This window comes from Clupea harengus, chromosome 15 (genome assembly GCF_900700415.2).
Source record: "Clupea harengus chromosome 15, Ch_v2.0.2, whole genome shotgun sequence".
Lineage (NCBI taxonomy): Eukaryota > Metazoa > Chordata > Actinopteri > Clupeiformes > Clupeidae > Clupea > Clupea harengus.
The window spans coordinates 21,459,677-21,478,553 of record NC_045166.1 but is presented as its reverse complement, the minus strand read 5'-3'; positions in this window follow the sequence as shown (position 1 = coordinate 21,478,553).

Genomic DNA, 18,877 nt, shown 5'->3' with positions numbered 1-18,877 from the left:
ACTTTTCTTCCAAAACATTCACCCTAACCTTATCTTTAAAAAAAAAAATTATAAAACACCTTAATCAGTAAAAGCCATGTTAAATTGTATTGATGTGTTTGCCTTGGAACTATTAAGAGGATATGCACCATCTTACCAAATCTGTGTGATGTGTTTTTTTAATGATTTTCCATCTCTGCCAATTTAGACCTCACCTCTGGGGGGGGGGGTCCTGTCAGTTTGTACTATGTTTGGTGCTCTGGCGACTCTGCATTGGGGACCATTTCCGACACTTGAGGTCTATTTCCTGACTGGCTCATTAGCATAGCATTATGGGAGCTCAATGATTTTCTTTTGTGCAGCCTTCATCTGTGACTGCTGTGTATCGGGTTGTGGACCACCAGCTGGAAGCACTTATCTTTCTCCAGTTCAGATTCCTCGCATCCACGGTTATATCTGGATCATTCATTTGGTTGGGCTCTAGGGAGGGGGACTGTTTTCTGGAATGACACTCAATTGTTGTTTATGTGGGTCATCTGCATGCAAGGTGAATTGACCCAGCCTTGTCCATTATGTTTCCAGTTACCGTCCTCCTTTTGCCATTATCTGCATATGTGTGAATCTTGGCAAACTTTCATTCCATTAGGAATGAGGCAATTTAAAGAACTTTCGCCCAGGCTTGGGGGAAGCTAGCCAGAGATAAACACAAGCATACCCACATGCGTGCATGCACACACTCACACACACACACACTCACACACACACACACACACACACACACACACACACACACACGACAGGACCAAAAGCCGACACTAGAAATTTGCATGGTGCTCAGTAATACATTAGTGAACATCACTTGGCAATCTGTTCATACCAGCTTAATTGGATTTTAATACCGCCTCTGATCTTGTTTTCTAATTAACGGCGGTGGCTGGCAACGAAGCAGAACCATGCACCCAACAACACCTTTGATCCTGGCCATATGGAGCTCGTCCAAGCGTGGCGTGGACGGAAAAATCAGTCACCTCAATGCGGGGGACAAAGGTACAAAAGGGGAGGATGTGTGTGTGTAGGGGGGTGGGATGGTGGGGGGTGAGGAGAGAACCCTGGTAAAGAACACCCCTCCCGGTGGCATCCCTATTGATTAATTTCTCTCACGATCGGTTGTGATCACGGATAAATAAAACATGAGCCCATGAACCGATGCAAATAAGCCTGTGCATGCTTTAGGGAAATGTCAATTGCTTTTCTAATCTGTTTATTTCTCCCCTCGTGGCTTTTCCACTGTTTTTGATGAAGGGCCGCTAAAATGTATTCCTTTTTTCCTCAGGCACATATCATCAAGTACAAGCCATATTTCTACATGCAAGCACCGGATTTTGTAATTGAGTGGTATTTGATATAAAAAATAAAAACAAAACCGTCATGGCACAGGCAATAAATTGCTGTGCATCACAAGGCTGTGTTCACACATGCTACTTAGCGCTTCGACAATCACTCACGCTTTTATTCTGATATCTGTCAGCGAGGCCTTGCAGCAGTGGCTCTTCCTATCTACAGCGTGTGGACTGCATATGCAAGGCCCGGCTTGTGCCCATTAATCCCTGTGCTTGAAGTGTGCCCATTTAAATGGTGTGTTTGCCCTTCGCTGGGTAATTGTTTTAAATAATTATCTTTGAGAGGCTTCCTCGCTCAGTTATGGCTACATGCGTTATCCCACTCGGCTCGGCTTTAATGGTGACATTCAGCATTGTGCCGCCGTTAACGACGGGAGTCTATTAAGGCTGAGGTGAAGAGACAGGTGAAGCCGCTGAAAGGAAAGCATGTGTTTCTTCTCTTGAAATCTGAGTGCAAGAGCAATTAAATATTACACAACACTTAATAGTTACACTTACATTTTATTTTAGGCTTGTGATTCACATATTGGCAATTGGTGTTGAAACTGAAATCTTAATGCAAAAGCAGTCAAACAATAAACAACACTTAATAGTAATTTATTCAGATTTTTTTCTTTTTTTTTTCTAAAAACAGTTGTCTTGCCAAATCTACCAAACGCCTCCTCAGGCAAATGGTGACAGACAGAGAGCAGCTTGGACTTGACTTAATGGGCCACAGTCACTCTTATTTCTGCAGTGCTTCCTCGCCCCTTATGACCAGAAAAGTGGCAGCCGACAGCCAGACTTAAAAAAGAGGGAGGCCCTGGCCTGGTCCGTGTCAATACCCCCTGGCGAGCACAATCAAGTCGTCTGATGTTAAAAAGCTCCCGCAATGTCAATCACCGTCATTTCTTTTGGCAAAACTGTGATTTTTTTTTCCTCTTCCACAAAGGCGGACTGATTCAGCTTTGACTGTGCCCCGATGTCAAAACATGCCATTCAAATCAGAGCCGTAAATATCTGAGGGGGTTTAGGAGTCAGCAGTAATAGCCCATATCTCCGTTTGACAAGAAATATGTTAACTGTTGTACCTACAGTAAAGCACAACAAATATGTGACACTGTCTTCCTGTCTCACAGGGGCTAACTTTGTTTGGCTGACCAAAAGGAGATGTTTTACAGACATGTGCTCTATTCTCTCTCTTCCTTTATGTGTGTGTGTGTGTGTGTGTGTGTGTGTGTGCGTGTGTGTGTGTGTGTGTGTGTGTGTGTGTGTGTGTGTGTGAGTGGGGAGGAGCGGGTATGAATGCTTTGAATGTGTATAAATAAGGGTTATACATATCTGTCTGTGTGTGTTGGGTTGTTTGGGATGAGGTTATGAACACAAGTGTGTGTGTATATAAATATCTGTAGGTTATAAGTGTGTGTCTATATGTGTGTCTGAGATGGGGATATGTGTGTGTGTCTGTGGATGTATGTGGTTTATACGTGTGTGTGTGTGTGTGTGTGTGTGTGTGTGTTTGGTATACGGTTATGAATGTGGGTGTGTGTGCCTTCAGTCAAGCTGTCATGATGGAAAAACAAAAATCTCTCTTATGTAAATTGGATCACGCAGTTTGACGCCGCGGCTCATGATAGGACCTAGCAAGTTGTCCTTCCAGTTACTCTGACAGCGTTGCATTGCCAAATTAATGATGAACGATTAGAGGTAGGTACAGCTTTGTCCTCTGGGCATAAGGCCATGGGAAAGTTCTTTAATAGCCATGAACTTCTTTGACACTTGCGTTGTAACCAACCGGGCAATAATGCTGGAGAGCTGGTTTGTCCCAGAGTAACAAAAGTTAAATTTTCAAATCTTCTCATCTTCTTATCTTATGGCTAAATGCCTTTGTTTTCAAAACTTCAAATGACCACAGCCCAATCTGAACAGCTATGAACAGGAACTCATCATCACAGCATTAGACTGCAGTCAATGAAAACCTTCCTTTGATTCATAGCAGATCAACATTTTCAAAAACATATTCATCATTTCATCATAATGTATGCATCAGCACCTAAGGCAGTTTCGCCATGTCATGTTAGTTCCTTGAGCCACTGCTTGTTGAAATCAGTCAGCTCTGCACACGTGGGAATGATAATCGCGAACGACAGCAGAGGGGTGAGTGAGTGGACAAACCAGTATCATCAGCTCATGAGTGCACACAAACGCTTGGCACGTTAAAGGTTGCGACGGTAATTAAAGATTATTTAGCGGTAGCAGCGTGCCGGTGGCACTAGTGAACGCCCGCGCCCTGCTCTCGTTGCCCGTGGTCATTTTGGCACACGCACAGTAACCAGCTCCGCGTACCAGTCCTAGTCAGAGTTTGACTCCAGGCGAAACGGGCAGAAGAGTACAAACACAGACGCACACTGGCATACCTGAGTTTAGCGTCAGTGCTTAAGATTAATGGTACAGGACATCAGGAAAGCAACAGTAGGCATATTGTCAGATTCCCTTGATGTTGTGGAATGCGAGTCGTCTTGGAAATCCAGGCTTTTTTTTCATTTTTTTTCTTTCCATCTCTCTCTCTCTCTCTCTCTCTCTCTCTCTCTCTCTCTCCCTGCCAATTAGTCTGTAGCGCATGTTTGGACCAGTCTGATACACAAGCAGACAACAAAATGAAAGGTATTTTTAGGGTGTAATGTTCACAGTCCCATCCATCTTCAGCCTTATGAGGAGCTGTGCAGGCAGCTATTCGTGTTAAATGTAAAACAATACGGAAATGTGAGGTCAGAGAAAGTAAGTGATACTGGCTGATATGCTGGGCCCATTAGGTGACATCACAAAGTCAGAACTTTGGACAGAAAATAAAACACAAGGTATGCAATTGTGAGTTTGTTTTGGAGTGTGTATTGTCTGTGGAAATCTCTTAAGCAATATCCACTGCTTGTAATGTATGTTTAAGCTTTTCTTTTACATTTATGTATATTTCCACAGTTTATGGGTAGCACAATATGCAGGACTGTCCCATTGTTTCATACTCAAAACCAGGTGGAAGCTTTGAACACAGACAGGTTGAATACTTTCCCTCACTGGACTCAATCAACAGGAAACATAGGTGGAAGTCTTGGACCAGGGGTCTTAAGGGAATATCAGACAGTGTGTGTGTGTGTCTGGGTGAGTAGTGGCAGGGGGAGTCCTGAGGTGAGTCAGATATTACCTCTTTTTTTCGGCTCAGTTTAGACAAGATTAACTTGTCAAACAACTGGTCTTTCACCGGCCTGGTCTCTCTGAGCGGATCTCACCGTCTGATCCTTGCGGGGGCTAATAGACGGGGCTTAACAAACTGGGGGGGTGGGGGGGGCAGAGAGCAGAGGAGAGCAGAGCAGAGGAAAGGAGAGGAAGGGAGAGGAAAAGAAGGGCTTGTGGATTTAGGATCACTTTACCTGGATTTGGCTGCGTGGCGCTGGTGGATTAGCGCTCCAGGCCCTGTGGCACGCTAGAGCCTCCTCCATCCTCTCTCTCTCTCTCTCTCTCTGTCTCTCTCTCTCACACACACACACACACACATACACCCACCCTCAAATACAAAGCCTCTGTCCCCTCTGCCAGGAGCCAACACTTCAGGTGCATTTATTTGCCTTTATTATTTTCCCCCTAGGTACAAAGTTGTTCAGGCTTTCAGCAGCCTTCAGTAAAGTTTTTAATTTCAATTTTTTTTTTCAAAACTGCTTTGTAAGTCACTTTGGACAAAAGTGTCTGCCAAATAGTATAAACATAAACATGAAGTACAGTTCAGTATCCTGGACTTTGTTTTGTGTGTGTGTGTGTGTGTGTGTGTGTGTTTTGTTTGATGATGGCACTGAGGGGGTGGAAAGTGGCAGACCTCTGCACCAGGAAGTGAGAGGGAGCGTGTTCCTGGCCTGATACGGCCGTGACAGGTCACACATTCGCGGAGCCGCGACAACACCGCTCATCCCATGAGGCACAGGTTGCGCTCCGTTCCCGTTCGACAAGAAAACCAACGCGACCAAACCCGCCACTGCTCTGTCTCCGTTCCTCTCGGTTCTTCTTCATACCTGACGATATTTTTCTTTCACCAGCCCCACTCCCCCCCTATCCTGATTCCCTCTCTACCGCCACCACCTCTGAATCTTTCGCGGGGTTTTTAATTGGTAATTATTTTTCGGGGTTAATGCCTTTATTCGGGCTGTCAGAGTGTCGTCAGGAGAGCAGGATTAGGGGGCCTCGGGGGGACTGCACCGTGAGATGAGACACTGGCAAAGGGAGGACAGCTCATTTTTACACAGGCAGAGAGGGAAGACAGCTCATCTTTGATCCAGCGGGGGCGTCGCAGGCCAGAGGGGTGACAGCTGCACTTTCTTTAGCCCCGCATTTGAATTTGAATTCTATCTTATGATGCAGCTATGCGCCGACTTGGCAGGGCAGTCGGGTAATCTGCTCGACACAAACGCCAGGGCTTTCTTCCTGTGTGCCCTCGCGGAGATTTGAGTAATTAAAGTTAAATGGAAATGCATAAAAAAAAAAAAAAACTCAACTCGCACCAGGGCTGTCGGCCGCGCTTGTGCCAAGCGTGAATAGTCGGCGCTGTCCTTCGGACCGTAATCCCTCAAAAAATGACTTTGGAGCGCCATGCTTCTGAAGTTCTACCGTCAGCAGTGAAGGTGTATCCAACGTAACCCCCCCACATACACTTACCAGTACACCCCCCAGCCCAGAGCCATCTCTGAAAACAAGAAGTACTGCACATTAACTGTCGAGAGAGATAAACACCTGTGTATGTCTGGATCTAACTGGTGTTGCGCGGCCTTGCCAGCTTAACTCACATCAGCTCTAAGCAATATGCTACCAGAGCAAGTCTACACCTACATTAAATTTGATCAACATTTGCCAGTTTAATGTGGATTATGTCCTGAATAGCGGTAAACTGTCAAAGAAACCACTTATTTTTCCCTTACTGGCCAAAAACTGGGCCAAATTTTTAGAAGGTTCCCAGGCAAAATGGAGAGACTTCAAACCTTGAACTGAAAAAAATATGTAAATGTATATGTTCCTACCTGTCTGTGTAAGTGGACATTGTTCCTTTGGGTTGCCATTCGCATATTTTAAAACTATTGTATGGAATTATATATGGCTACTATGCCAGTGGTGGAATGTAGTAAGTTTCACATAAGATCTCAGGCATCATTGTACCTGTGAAATGATTGATTAACAGAGAACGTCATAAGAAAAGAGAGACAGCAGCTACAAATGCAACTATTATAGACTCCATGTGCTTTGTGTGTGATCTCCCCGCCCCGAGCAAAGACACAGAAAGACGTCCAAGCAGCCTAAAAAAAAATAAAAAATACCACAGACACATCACAGCCGCCAAGACAGAGACCCCACATCAAAGCCAGCATGGAATACCTCCCCGACCTGTTCCAACACACACCTGATGGATGCTGGGGACAAGACAGGCAATTGATTAATCATGAAGCTATGTCTATCTCCCACCCCCCACCTTCTGTGAAGGTGTGTGAGTGTGTGTGTCTGTCTGGTGATCTCGTCAGGCATTCAAGTGAAGTTGGTTATCAACCCATACATGTTTGATGGGCATTACTTTGCATGTTTCCATTAGCTGTGCGAAGACCTCCGAGGTCTGGACAAGAATCCAGTATAATAGATACCTGTCAAATGTAATTAACTATGTTTTTCCTCTCCTATGCTTTCCCATCGCCTCCAGCCAAGCGTGCCTTTGACTTGTGTCTGTCTCAGCTCCTTTTGCCACCCAACGCTTGGAGACAGTTTTAATTGCAACACGACGACCACAAGAAAAGACCAGGATCCCCATAAAAGCCGAGCTGAAGTTGGCAGCAATCCCATTCTGGAAAGTTAGCCCACACCATAATTACAGGTAAACGACCTCTCCAGCACTGAATACTGTGGTGAGCTTTTATGAGATGTGCTGTAGATATTTCAGCGTTTTAATTTTTTTGCCCTGCCTTTTTCCTCCCCCCCAAGTGCTGACTGATAAGGGCAGCGTTGGAATTTATGTTTGATACCAGCAATTGTTTGTCTGTGTTTATGTGTGTGTGTGTGTGTGTGAGTGTGAGAGAGAGATAGAGAGAGTGTGTGTGTGTGTATGTATGTGTGTGTATGTGTGTGTGTGTGTGTATATGTGTGTGTGGCGTTGTAAGTGTTTGCCTGTGGGCAGAACCATGAGGCCACACCAACACAAGAACGAGACTGAACACATTTCAGACGGAGGCCTCTGTTTTAATATTCCCCTCTTGTGACGGTGCTGAATTTTAATCACAAATGCTCTATATGTGCATTACGGTTTTCACGCAGTCATCAAATTAAACCATGAGTGCAACAAGAATGCGGTCGTCAGGACCCTTACGCCCGAGAAGGCCGACATTTCTCAACTTCGGTTGGTGCTCGGGAATAAGTATCAATCACGCATTGGTCTCCATTTGAATCCACATGGATGCATAAATCTCCACTGTGTGATGGCTTTATGGGACTTCTATGTGTGTTTTATGTGCTCTTTATGAGTTTGTAAAGCCATCGTCTCAAATGACACAGCTCCTTCTACCACTGAAGAAAGACAGAGAGGCAAGGAAAGGCATATTTGACTGGCTCATTTGCCTTCACATGTACCCGCTTTCTGCTTATGAGTTGACTGCATCAGTGGACAGACCACCCTGTGTGTGTGAGCGTGCTTTTTTCTCTCCTTATTTATTCATTGCATTTCAGTTAATTTACTTATCTGCACGGCCTTGTGATTTACTGCAGAGAAGGGCAGTTGAAACAGCGGCCCAGAGGAGAGCCGGATGGGGAGGATCCACAAGCGGGACGGCCACTGTTCATCACTGTATTGACTTTCTGACAGCCATGTCACTGTTTCTTTTGTCCCAGCCGGGTAAGGAGAACGAGGAATGGACAGTGTGTAAGTGACTGTGTGTGTGTGTGTGTGTGTGTGTGTGTGTGTGTGTGTGTGTGTGTGTGTGTATATGTATGGTTCACTCAGACCACATGTGACAAGATCGATAATGACAGAAAAAGCTCCCTGTCAGCTTCTTTATCCAGACCATCGACTCTTTTTTTAGTTCCCTCACCCTCTCACAGAAAGCAGCGTCTCTGGACAGGACCTGGGCTGAGGTGTCGGGAGTTCCTTTCTTTCTTTCCCACCGAGTTACGGTTGATTCTTTGGCAGCTTGGTGACTTTACACGTCACCCTGGTTTTAGCCGTGGCTGAGGCGTCATCCGCTTGGAGCCTCACCCTGGATGTGTGGGAATAAGTGTGTGTGTGTGCGTGTGTGTGTGTGTGTGTGTGTGTGTCCCGAATCTGAGGCACGATGACTCGCTGCCTTGGAGCTCTTTTGAAAACCTCACTCACGACTGTTATGGCTCTATGATTGTCTTTCGAGAAAATATTTCCTGGTAAGTAGACCAGTAGTGGTTCTCTGGAGAGAGAAAAAAGAGAGATGGGGGGAGAAAAGAGAATGGAGGGGGGAGAGAATATAGAGGAAAGAAATCTCAAAGCTCGACTAAAAAAAGAATCAAACACGGCGGTATCTTACTGTTTTAATTATCATTTCAGGAACATTCCAAAATGAGACCCACACAGCAAAAGAATAAGGATAAGCTAGGGACTGAAAAAGAAAAAAATTATATTTAAAAATCCTAACAATCCTTCCTTAATTAAACCCCAATAGCTAGACTTTCCTTAATGTGCCCTATTTTTGTGAGCCATTGTCTTCAAGTTTTCTTTTCAATTTTCAAGTTTACTTTGGAACAGTGGAGCATCCAATTTGAACCATCTTCAGGAGCCTTCTTCTCAGGGACGCCTTTCCCTTTTGAGTGACTGTTTGATGGGGCGGGGTTCGCTCATCTTTCTGACTTAGTAATTCAGCAAGCACAGAGCGTACATGGCGATGACAGACGGGGTCCTGATGAGAGAGAGAGAGTGCTGAGCTTAAGTGGAGGACAACTAATACACGCCGGGGTCAGGGGGGGGTCACTCGTCTACCGGGGCAGAAGCGGACTCCATTTACATAACCATTAACTCCCAACTGCCCCCCCCCCCCCCCCACCTCCCGCACATCTGCAGTTGCTTATGTAGATCCCCGAGCCAGGGTTCAAGTTCACTGACAACTTAGCGCAGGACCCTTCCATTCACCTCCTCCCCTGCCAGCAGCGGCAGTGGAAACAGGAGACAAGACGAGACGTTCTTTTTTTCCTCTGGCCACGGTGTGCTCAGGTCTGCGTGACCGGACCGGCATTGACAAGGGAGCCCACTCATCCGCTGAAGCCGCCTTAATTTATCGTCTGATTGTTAAGGCGATAAGTGACCGTGATGGATGACGCGGGCTTTGTGTAATTATTGTAGTGGTTATCGTTGTCATTGCTGATAACATACATCACAATGTCAAAGCCAATTTTCTAGGTGATAAATAGCACGAGCTCAGGGAATACATTAAAACTACTTAGCACACAAACAGCTGAGATGATGGGAAAGAGAGAGAGAGAGCTTTAAATGGTTAAATTGGTGTTGGTCACCTAGCATGTACAGCTAATTGGATTGACTCTCTAACATCCACCAGCTTTAAGACTCATCTGTGGCTGGACCCTTATATCTCTTACTCTCATTCTCACCTCTTCCTTGCTAATTTCCAAGTGTGATTCAGTTTTGACAGCTGCTGTCGGCATCTTTGCTAGACGTTCCTAAATGCTCAATTAACACCTGTCAATCGCGAGCGGGCAGGAAAGTCTAGTTGTTGGCTGAGATCCAGAGTGTTTGATCACTGTGAATCGATACATCCATGGCGTTTAGTCAGGGATATATGTCTAAAACCTTGTCAGAATCTATTATTTTGTCTGCTGGCCACTTTGAATTGAAATGGAAAAGCCCAGGGTGGGTGCCCAGGAGAACTGGTTTAAAGATGTGTCGGATGGTCAGTGCAAGAGCACAGAAAATAGGACTCTGCACTCTTAAACAAAGGGTGACAGCGGGGCAAAGAGGGGTCAAGTTCAGGTTTTACATTCCACCCTGAATGCGCAGGCTAAAAAACACAGCCTGTCCATCTCGTTTCTGTGTCTTTGTGTGAGTGTATGTGTGGGGGTGGAGGTGGGGCAACATCAGTTGTATCTTTTTTCTTCATTCTTTAACATCACAGTGAATGCAAACCTCTTCAGGGTAAAGAAAGAGAGGGGGGAAAAAGCAGCAGCAGCGGCGGCAGCAACATCAGAAATGATTGTATGGAAAGCCAACAAACACGGGGCGACTCGAAGAAAGGGCTTATTAAAAGCTCGGCCCAGAGCCTCCAGCTGGCAGAGACTCCTCTCTCAGACAGGCTGCTGTTAGCACTTACGTTTGCCGGCATCTCAACATGATCCCCGGTGACTCGTCCTGGCCACCAGCCAACCGTTTTTCAACACTGTCAAACAAAGAAGAAAAAAAAATGCAGAACAGGGAAGTAGGTTAGAATGTATACAGGGCGAGGCAAACGCATAGTTTGCATTTATTGTCAGTTGAGTTATGTCACTCATAATATATTTACCTTTATGTCACACAGACAAGATCTGTGCAATGGATGTGATCCTCTGGCAGCACACCAACTAGTAAAACACTATTATACGTTCCCTGTGGTGTAAGTCAGATTGATTAAAACCACGGTGTAATAACTGTAAATGTCAATAGTCTGACTATTAGTCTATATAATCCAGATGGCAAGGTCAGACACTAATCAGGCAACACAAGTTGCTTTATCGTACTATCCTCTGTCAGGTCTGGTATTGGCTGACAGATATGGTTTGAAGAGAAGGAGGGTTCTGTCCCTTACTCTCTCTCTAGTTCACTTTCTCTCTCTTTTTCTCTGCTGTCCCCAGGACAGGCGATATGTCTCAGTCCTGATGTGCGTAGCGAGTGCTTCACACCCTGGGAGTATGGTCGGCCGGTCGGTCGGTCGGTGAACTTGTGGCCTTCCGAGGGCCTCCTCCTCTCCGCAGCCATCCCTGATTAAGCCTGTGGGAGTGAGAAGTGAGGAGTGAGAGGAGACTGGGAGCAGTGGACCAATGCCCTCTGGAGGACACCTCCGCACCCCCCTCATCCACCCAACCACCCAACCCCATCACGTCTCTCTCTCTCTCTCTCTCTCTCAAAAGGGTCCTTTATCCTGATCCCCGATGGGAAGAGAGTGAGTGAGTGAATGACTGAGACAGAGAGAGTAAGAGAGAGAGAGAGAGAGAGAGAGAGAGACAGCCTCACCTCCAGTCACCGTTCCCACCATTAAGCTTGGGCCCGAGGAATCCACTCCCCTCATTGAGCCTATTCAGGCTGCAGCCGCCCTTTGTGCTCGCATGTGTCAGTGGTGGTTTACTCTGTCAAACCTGTTCACAATGGACGTGCAAAAGAGATTGACCAACAGCTTTTTAACACAGCCACCCATCGAGCGCACAAAGGAGCCGGGGCCGAGTGAAAGACACACCTGCGCCCATTATGCCAGCGAAAAGCAATGCCTGTGATACTCCGATACTCCGGCTACAGCAGCAGATAGGCCCCCAAGTTAGGGCACTGTCTAACCTCTCGAGATGGCCTGGTATTAGCAGCACATGATATGCACTTGCTGTTGAATAACAAAAGGAGGGCCAAGGACTTGGGTGAAATACAATCACGCAGATAGTGTTCGCATTGAGTGAATCTAAAGTGTGCCACTGGGACGAAGCGCAAGGTGTTATAAAGAAAAACAACATGCTCCCCTCGTGCGTTTAGCAAACGTTGGTTAAACGTTTCAAATACAGGTTAAAATAACGAGCGTTGGATGTAGTTGTCGCTCTTGGGCGCCATGCTTACCTTTGTTTTGACTGATCATATGCAGAAAGTGTAGAGTCCCTGACCCCCGAGCAATTCATTTCAAACAACCCTTCTTCACACACTGCGGGTTGATAATAATTGAGCCTGATGTCAAAGGGAAGCTTCTTAATTTCTGCGATTGCAAAGTGTTGATTGCTCTGCATTTATCCCACCAGAAACAAAAAAAATCTGCCACCATAAAATCAACAGTGCTTTTTTCAGTTCATGTCTCTCTCTCTCCCTTTCTCTCTCACATTCTGTCTCTTTCTCTGTGTCACACACACGCACATCCTTTCTCTCCCTCTCTCTCTCTTTCTCTCACACCCTTGTATTCTGTCTGAAGTTTGAAGTTGAGTGACAAACCACAGCACCACACAAGAAAGGTTACAATAGTTTTACATTTTTAAATTAGTTTTTATTTTGATAATATGTTTCTATTCAATCTGAATTTCCGTTTAGTTTTAGTCAGTTTCCCCAGCGGTTTCATTAGTTTCAGTTTAGTCTATTTATATTTCATTATATTTTATTATAGTTTCAGCTTTGGTTTTAGTAATTTTAGTGTGGGACAAATTTGTCAAGGATTAGCGCAGCATGAGAAATAATCTTCTTATCATTAAAGACAAAACTTAATTGACATATGCAATACATATGTTTCAGGCTGAAAGCCTGTTAAAGATGCAGTCGACAATTTGCTTCCGGTTTTGCAAAAGATTGTTGATATTTGCGCTCAACAGCCAATCAAATTACACCCCTTCCTTCCTAGAGCACTGTGTTGATTGGCTGGGATCGGTGCGAGGCACTATATTTGTTTTCCATTTACAGAGCCAGGACTGTGTACTGAACGGATACCTTTTCACGGTCAACCCTACCAGTACAGTTAACTAAAACCCCCTAAAGAACTCGCATGGGAATTTACAGGTCATTCAAAATGTTATGTTTCCCATTGATAATGTGAATTCCCACCAATGGTAACTTTGAATATGAACTTCAAGATTTGATTTTGATTTCTATGCCACAGATGCTGTTACCTGAATTGACCATGCATTCGCTTGTACTGCTTTCACTATTAAAGTAGAAATGTAGGTCCTGACACACTACTTCTCCATCTTAAGGTTGTCCGCTATAGCTACATAGAATGTTGGCAGTGTGACACCTGCAGCTTTGAATGGATACAAGGTCTGTCGCCTTGAAACGACAATTTGTCTTTTTTTTGTCTTTTCATATTTAATTTGTATTCGTTTTTTAGCTATCATAATTAGCTTCATTTAGTTTTTGTTTGACATTTACTTTGGATAAATTATTTCATTTCAGTTTACGAAAATGTCTCAAAACCATTGGTTTTCATCTTAGTCTTGGTTTTAGTTCACGTTCACAACCCCACACACCAAAGCAAACAGAGATGAGATGGGCGCAGTCCTGTGTTGGTTTAGTGCTCACCACCAGACCACAGTCCGAGCAGCTCGCCTGTTTGGACTACACATAATACATGAAACTAGCTTGATCACTGAGCAGAGATATAAAAGAAGGGGGGGCACCCTGTTAGTTTTTTACTCTGTCACGACGAGTTTCTCTCTCTCTCTCTTTCTCTCACACACACTCTTTTTTCCCTCTTGTCTTCTTTTTCTCTTGCTTAGCCCTCCCTACTTCCCTCTCTCAGACTCTTTTCTCTCTCTCTCTCAGAGTCTCTTTCTCTCTCCCTCCTTCCAACCTACTCACTCTCTCTTTTTTTTCTCTGTGACTCTCCTTCTTTCTCTCTCCCTCTCTCCACCCCCATTCTCTCTATCTCACTCTCTCCTGATACAAGAAAGAACCTGTTATCAAAAGTCTCCACTGGACGGCTGCCAAAGAAAGCATGCTGAGGCGAATGCTGATCCACTTTAAATTACTACATCAACCGTGGGGCCGAGACCACAGGCAAATATTGATACCGGATCATCAGGTAATTATGAGGTTGAGTCACAGTTAGTCGGAAGGACTGACGAAGTCCACCTACTGACAACATTGGGGCTGGGGAGAAATCTGGGATTTATGTTGTCAGGGGCTGGTGGTAGTGGAGTGAATTTACGGTGAGATTTTCATCAATTAATTTGCATCATTCATTTGCATCACAAGTCAAAACAAAATGAAGATATCGTGTACTGTATGTAAGTTAACCTCTGTCTGACTGTGTGTGTGTGTGTCTGTGTTTGTATGTGTGTGTGTGTGTGTGTATGTGTGTGTGTGTCTGTATGTGTGTGTGTGTGTGTGTGTGCGTGTGTCTGTGTGTGTGTGTGTGTGTGTGTGTGTGTGTGCGTGTGTCTGTATGTGTGTATGTGTGTGTGTGTGTGTGTGTCTGTGTGTGTGTGTGTGTGTGTGTGTGTGTGTGTGTGTATGTGTATGTGTGAGTGCGTGCGTGTGTGTGTGTGTGTATGTGTGTATGTGTATGTGTATGTGTATGTGTATGTGTATGTGTATGTGTGAGTGCGTGCGTGTGTGTGTGTGTATGTGTATGTGTGAGTGCATGTGTGTGTGTGTATGTGTATGTGTGAGTGCGTGTGTGTGTCTGTGTGTGTATGTGTATGTGTGAATGTGTGTGTGTGTGAATGCTCAAGTCTGTGTCTGTCTGAGAAGAGAGCAACCCAGACCTGGGGAACAAGTTTTACAGAGCAGGCAGGCTGTGCTATCTCCCCCTTGTGGCACGTCTGTTAATTCTCTGGGCTTCTGGAAATGAAACATTGCTGGACTCTCCTTAACCTTGTTAACCAAAAGAGTGGACAGATTCCTGTGAATTATGGGGCTCTTAATAGTCACTGAGTGATCAGACTTTTCCATCTTGTGGGCTCTAGGTCATTTTCTGGTGGAAAAACAAAGAGCAGCAGCAGCCAGAAGGAGTCACTCGACGACTCACACCCCTTCTGATGCTAATACAACAGCCTCATAAAGAAAACTGTTGTGCTTCTTGTACAGTAATTCTAGGCAACACACAAGCATGGAGAATTACACTTAACTGTGTTTGAACTGGATGTTAAAAAAGAAGTGAATAAACATGACCATAAGAAAGAAAGACAGAGAGAGAGAGAGAGAGAGAGAGAGAGAGAAAAAAAAAACAACAACACACTCTCGGACCACCTCTAAAGTCAAGACCACCGAAATGTTTTCCATCTGAAGCTCACAGAAGCACTTGAGCTGTAATGCTTTAATTGCTCAGGGACTCAAAAGCTAATAAGGTTTCTAAATCAGGCCGGGTTTATTTGTTTTCGTTTGACTTGTGGGTCCAGACGAAAAAGAAAAAAAAAAAGAAAGGAAAAAAAAAGAAAGCAACACACAGCCAGTCTAATTGGAGCCCCCGTCATTAAGAGATATTCCTTATTAAGGTTTCTTCCTCCAGCAAGAGATTGCGGAATTCTTTATTACGGGACTTGTGTTCCCTTGTCAAAGCGACTTCAAGGAGGAAGCTATTTAAACCTGACATAAACGTGTAATAAAATGCAGCGGCGACGCAGTGTGCGCCAGATTCGTGGGGATGTGGGATTGAAACGAGGCCCCCTTTGCATTTCTTATTACATCACTAATGCCCGCTGTTGGAGTGAACATGTTATCAGTCAGGCGAGGCAGACAGGGGATGACGAATGGCACGCGGACCAGATGCCTCTATTGTTTCAGCATGATGTAGGCTCAGCCGCTGCGATAACACAAAGTCAAGTTCAAGGCAAAAGCCATTTATTTACACTTTTTTTTCCACTTTACAGTCCAGGCACAACATGTATCTTGCTGAGACACAATATGGTAATATAACTGTACACATTTTTTAGTGTTGTATCTTGATGAGTAATTAGAATGACCTTCAGTAAGCTAATCTTAAGTATTCGGGGGCATCTTGAGAGCTTACATTTTTGCATCTTTTTAGAGAAAGACAAATAGAATTGAGCAGAACTGAGTTCTTGTGTAATTCAGGTCTGTTATTTAAATGACCCTAATTACAGTATTGAGGATCATCTCCACCTCTTATGCCTTCTTCTTTTTTTTCAAATACAACTGAGTAGAACAGAGCCCCGAGGGCTCCTTTCAAGGTCCTTATCTGAAGTATTGTGGTACGTCTTCTACGCCTAAAAGGAAACATCAGGTCCACAGGTGTTTTTAGGTCCACATTTTTACTCGGGACAAAAACAATTGAAATGCATTCCTATCAGTCATTTAATCCGCGTTAAAGTAAACCACTTTTTTCTGCCACTGACAGGCTCATAACGTTATTTTAAGTGTCTGACTAAATGGAAAGGATCCCTACAGAGAGAGACCTGTGTCTGTTTACCTAAATAACTGTGAAGAAACAGTTTGTTTGTGTCTGTGGTTTAAGTCTCAGTTTCTGCAGAAAATGACTGTAGAAACTACAGTCATTTTCTACAGTTTCTTTACAGTTATTGAGGTAAACAGACACAGGTCTGTCTCTGTAGGGATCCTTTCCATGTAGTCAGATACCTATAATTACATTATGAGCCTGTCAGTGGCGGAAAAAAGCAGTTTAGATTGACACAGATGCATGCCCCATAGGATTACCTTGTATAGCCACTTTGCAGCGGCCATTTATAGCGCTCTAACTTAACACTGGACCAATTTAAATTATTTTTGTCCGTAGTAAAAATTTGGACCCAGAAAGATGGGAAAACAATCAGGAAGTTTCCCTTTAACCTCTTGTGTTTCCTGTTCCCTGGCTTCCATTTAATTGATTAAAAAGCAATTAGAGTGAGAGGAAGTGTCACAGGTAGATTGTCACGTTTAGGGGGCTGGCTGGTCTCACCTGGCACACAATACAATGTCGTCGCATCTCAATTAGCACATTCTAAATATACACACGGCAGCAGGAGGAGGTAACACTGCACAACAAGACTTCAATTAACACTATGTCGCCAACTCAGACTCTAGAAAGGTAGGTCAGAGATCTTCATTAGTCTTGCTTTCACTCAGAACTCACTTAGAGTCCTTAACACCACATGTATACAACCTTAAACCCTTGGAAACTAAAGTGCTTATTCGCCGCTAATTGGAAAACCACACTGAGAGGTCACAGCATAAAACATGTGTACTATCCAGTTCAATATCACCTCGTATAACACATATCATGTGTGTCTTTCCCAACATCTTTTCAATTTCAGGAATACTAAACCATGTGTTTAGGAAAGGCTAAAAATACCTCTGACTATATCCTGATCACAGCCTAAGGCCAGATCAAGTCCACAGTAGGCTGATATCTGGGCTGCCATGTGCTGTCATATAATCTCTTTTGATGTTCCTGTCATGTATGTATGTATGTATGTATGTATAAATGAAATATATAGGATAATTCTAAATGAATGTATTCATTTATTTAGTCATTTATGTATGTATACAGGTTTGTACTGTATACATGTCAGTGGTTCAAATCTGAAAAAAAAACCTGTCTGACATTCCCATTCTCAACTTTCTCCATCATTTAATCACAGGTGGAGGCTCCTCTGATGGTTTACCTGATGCCCTGACACCAGAGAGGCAGGAGACAGGGAAAGAGAGAGGAAGGGAGTGATATCTCCCCCAAGAGTGCCCGTGGAGTTATTGTTCTCATCGCCGTCCGGCCGGTCCTCCTCCGTCTGAACCAGGTCTCTCTGATGAGCCACTAGCAGGGAATGGCTGGGCCCGCTGGAATAAAAGGCAGGGGCTTGACAATGATTGATGTCTGAGCGTTCTCCCTGATTCGCTGATTAAACCCATCAATCTATATGCAGAGGAGGTGTCCAATGCAAATGGATCCAATCTGGCGAAACAGAGTGGTATTGTCTCCGCGTTATGGAGAGTGCCAAAGTTAGAGGTGCGGGGCTTGGCAGCTCGCTTTGATGCATGGAAATGGCACAGCTAGTGGTCTTCTCAAAGGGCTTGTCCAGCAGCGCCGCACATAAAACCCCATAAAACCTCATAAAACCCCCAGCTACAGGATGCCATGCCTTTATCAGAAATTGATTATTAGTGTTAATTATTTGCTGTTCAGGGGGTACGCTAGGGCAACAAAGAGCGAGAGTCCCCCTCCCACGTCTCAGCTGTAAATATCTGAACAGGGCCCCCTCAGAAGCACGTCCCAGTCCATCTCGTTCATGTCAGCAGATCTAATCTAATCGCTCCTCCCTCCTGTTATGATGCGGTCCCGGGTCAGATTACTTGAGCCGTCTTCTCAATCATGGCCTGCGTGTTGTCATTTCGGGTGGAAATGGCCGTCATCATTTTGGATGGCTGAAAGACTGCAGAACACCAGGTGGTCAGGCTGAGGAGGATAAAAGAGCTTTACGTGCACGTTCATTAATGCAGCTGTGAAATGCTGTATGGTGCATGTTTTGTAAATATATGTTACAGCACCAGGGTGTCTGAGTCGGGAGGGAGTTTTATTTGCCACCTAGAAGCATAGCCGTTATCATTAAATGTAACGGTGTAATACTGTGCTATACTTTAAGTCAGAGACCTGACTTTCATGTTGCCCTTTAAATATGCACTCCTAGCCCCCCCCCCCCCCCCCCAAACAGAAAATGATGTTCTGACAGGTAATGCTTAGATACTCAGTTGTCTGATTAGCCTTGTCAAGGTATTTCTAAGAACTATAACAACCAAGACAACCAATACACCATACAACCAAGTGCTTTAAAACAGATTATTTCAGACTAGTATAAGGTTCACTATCAAT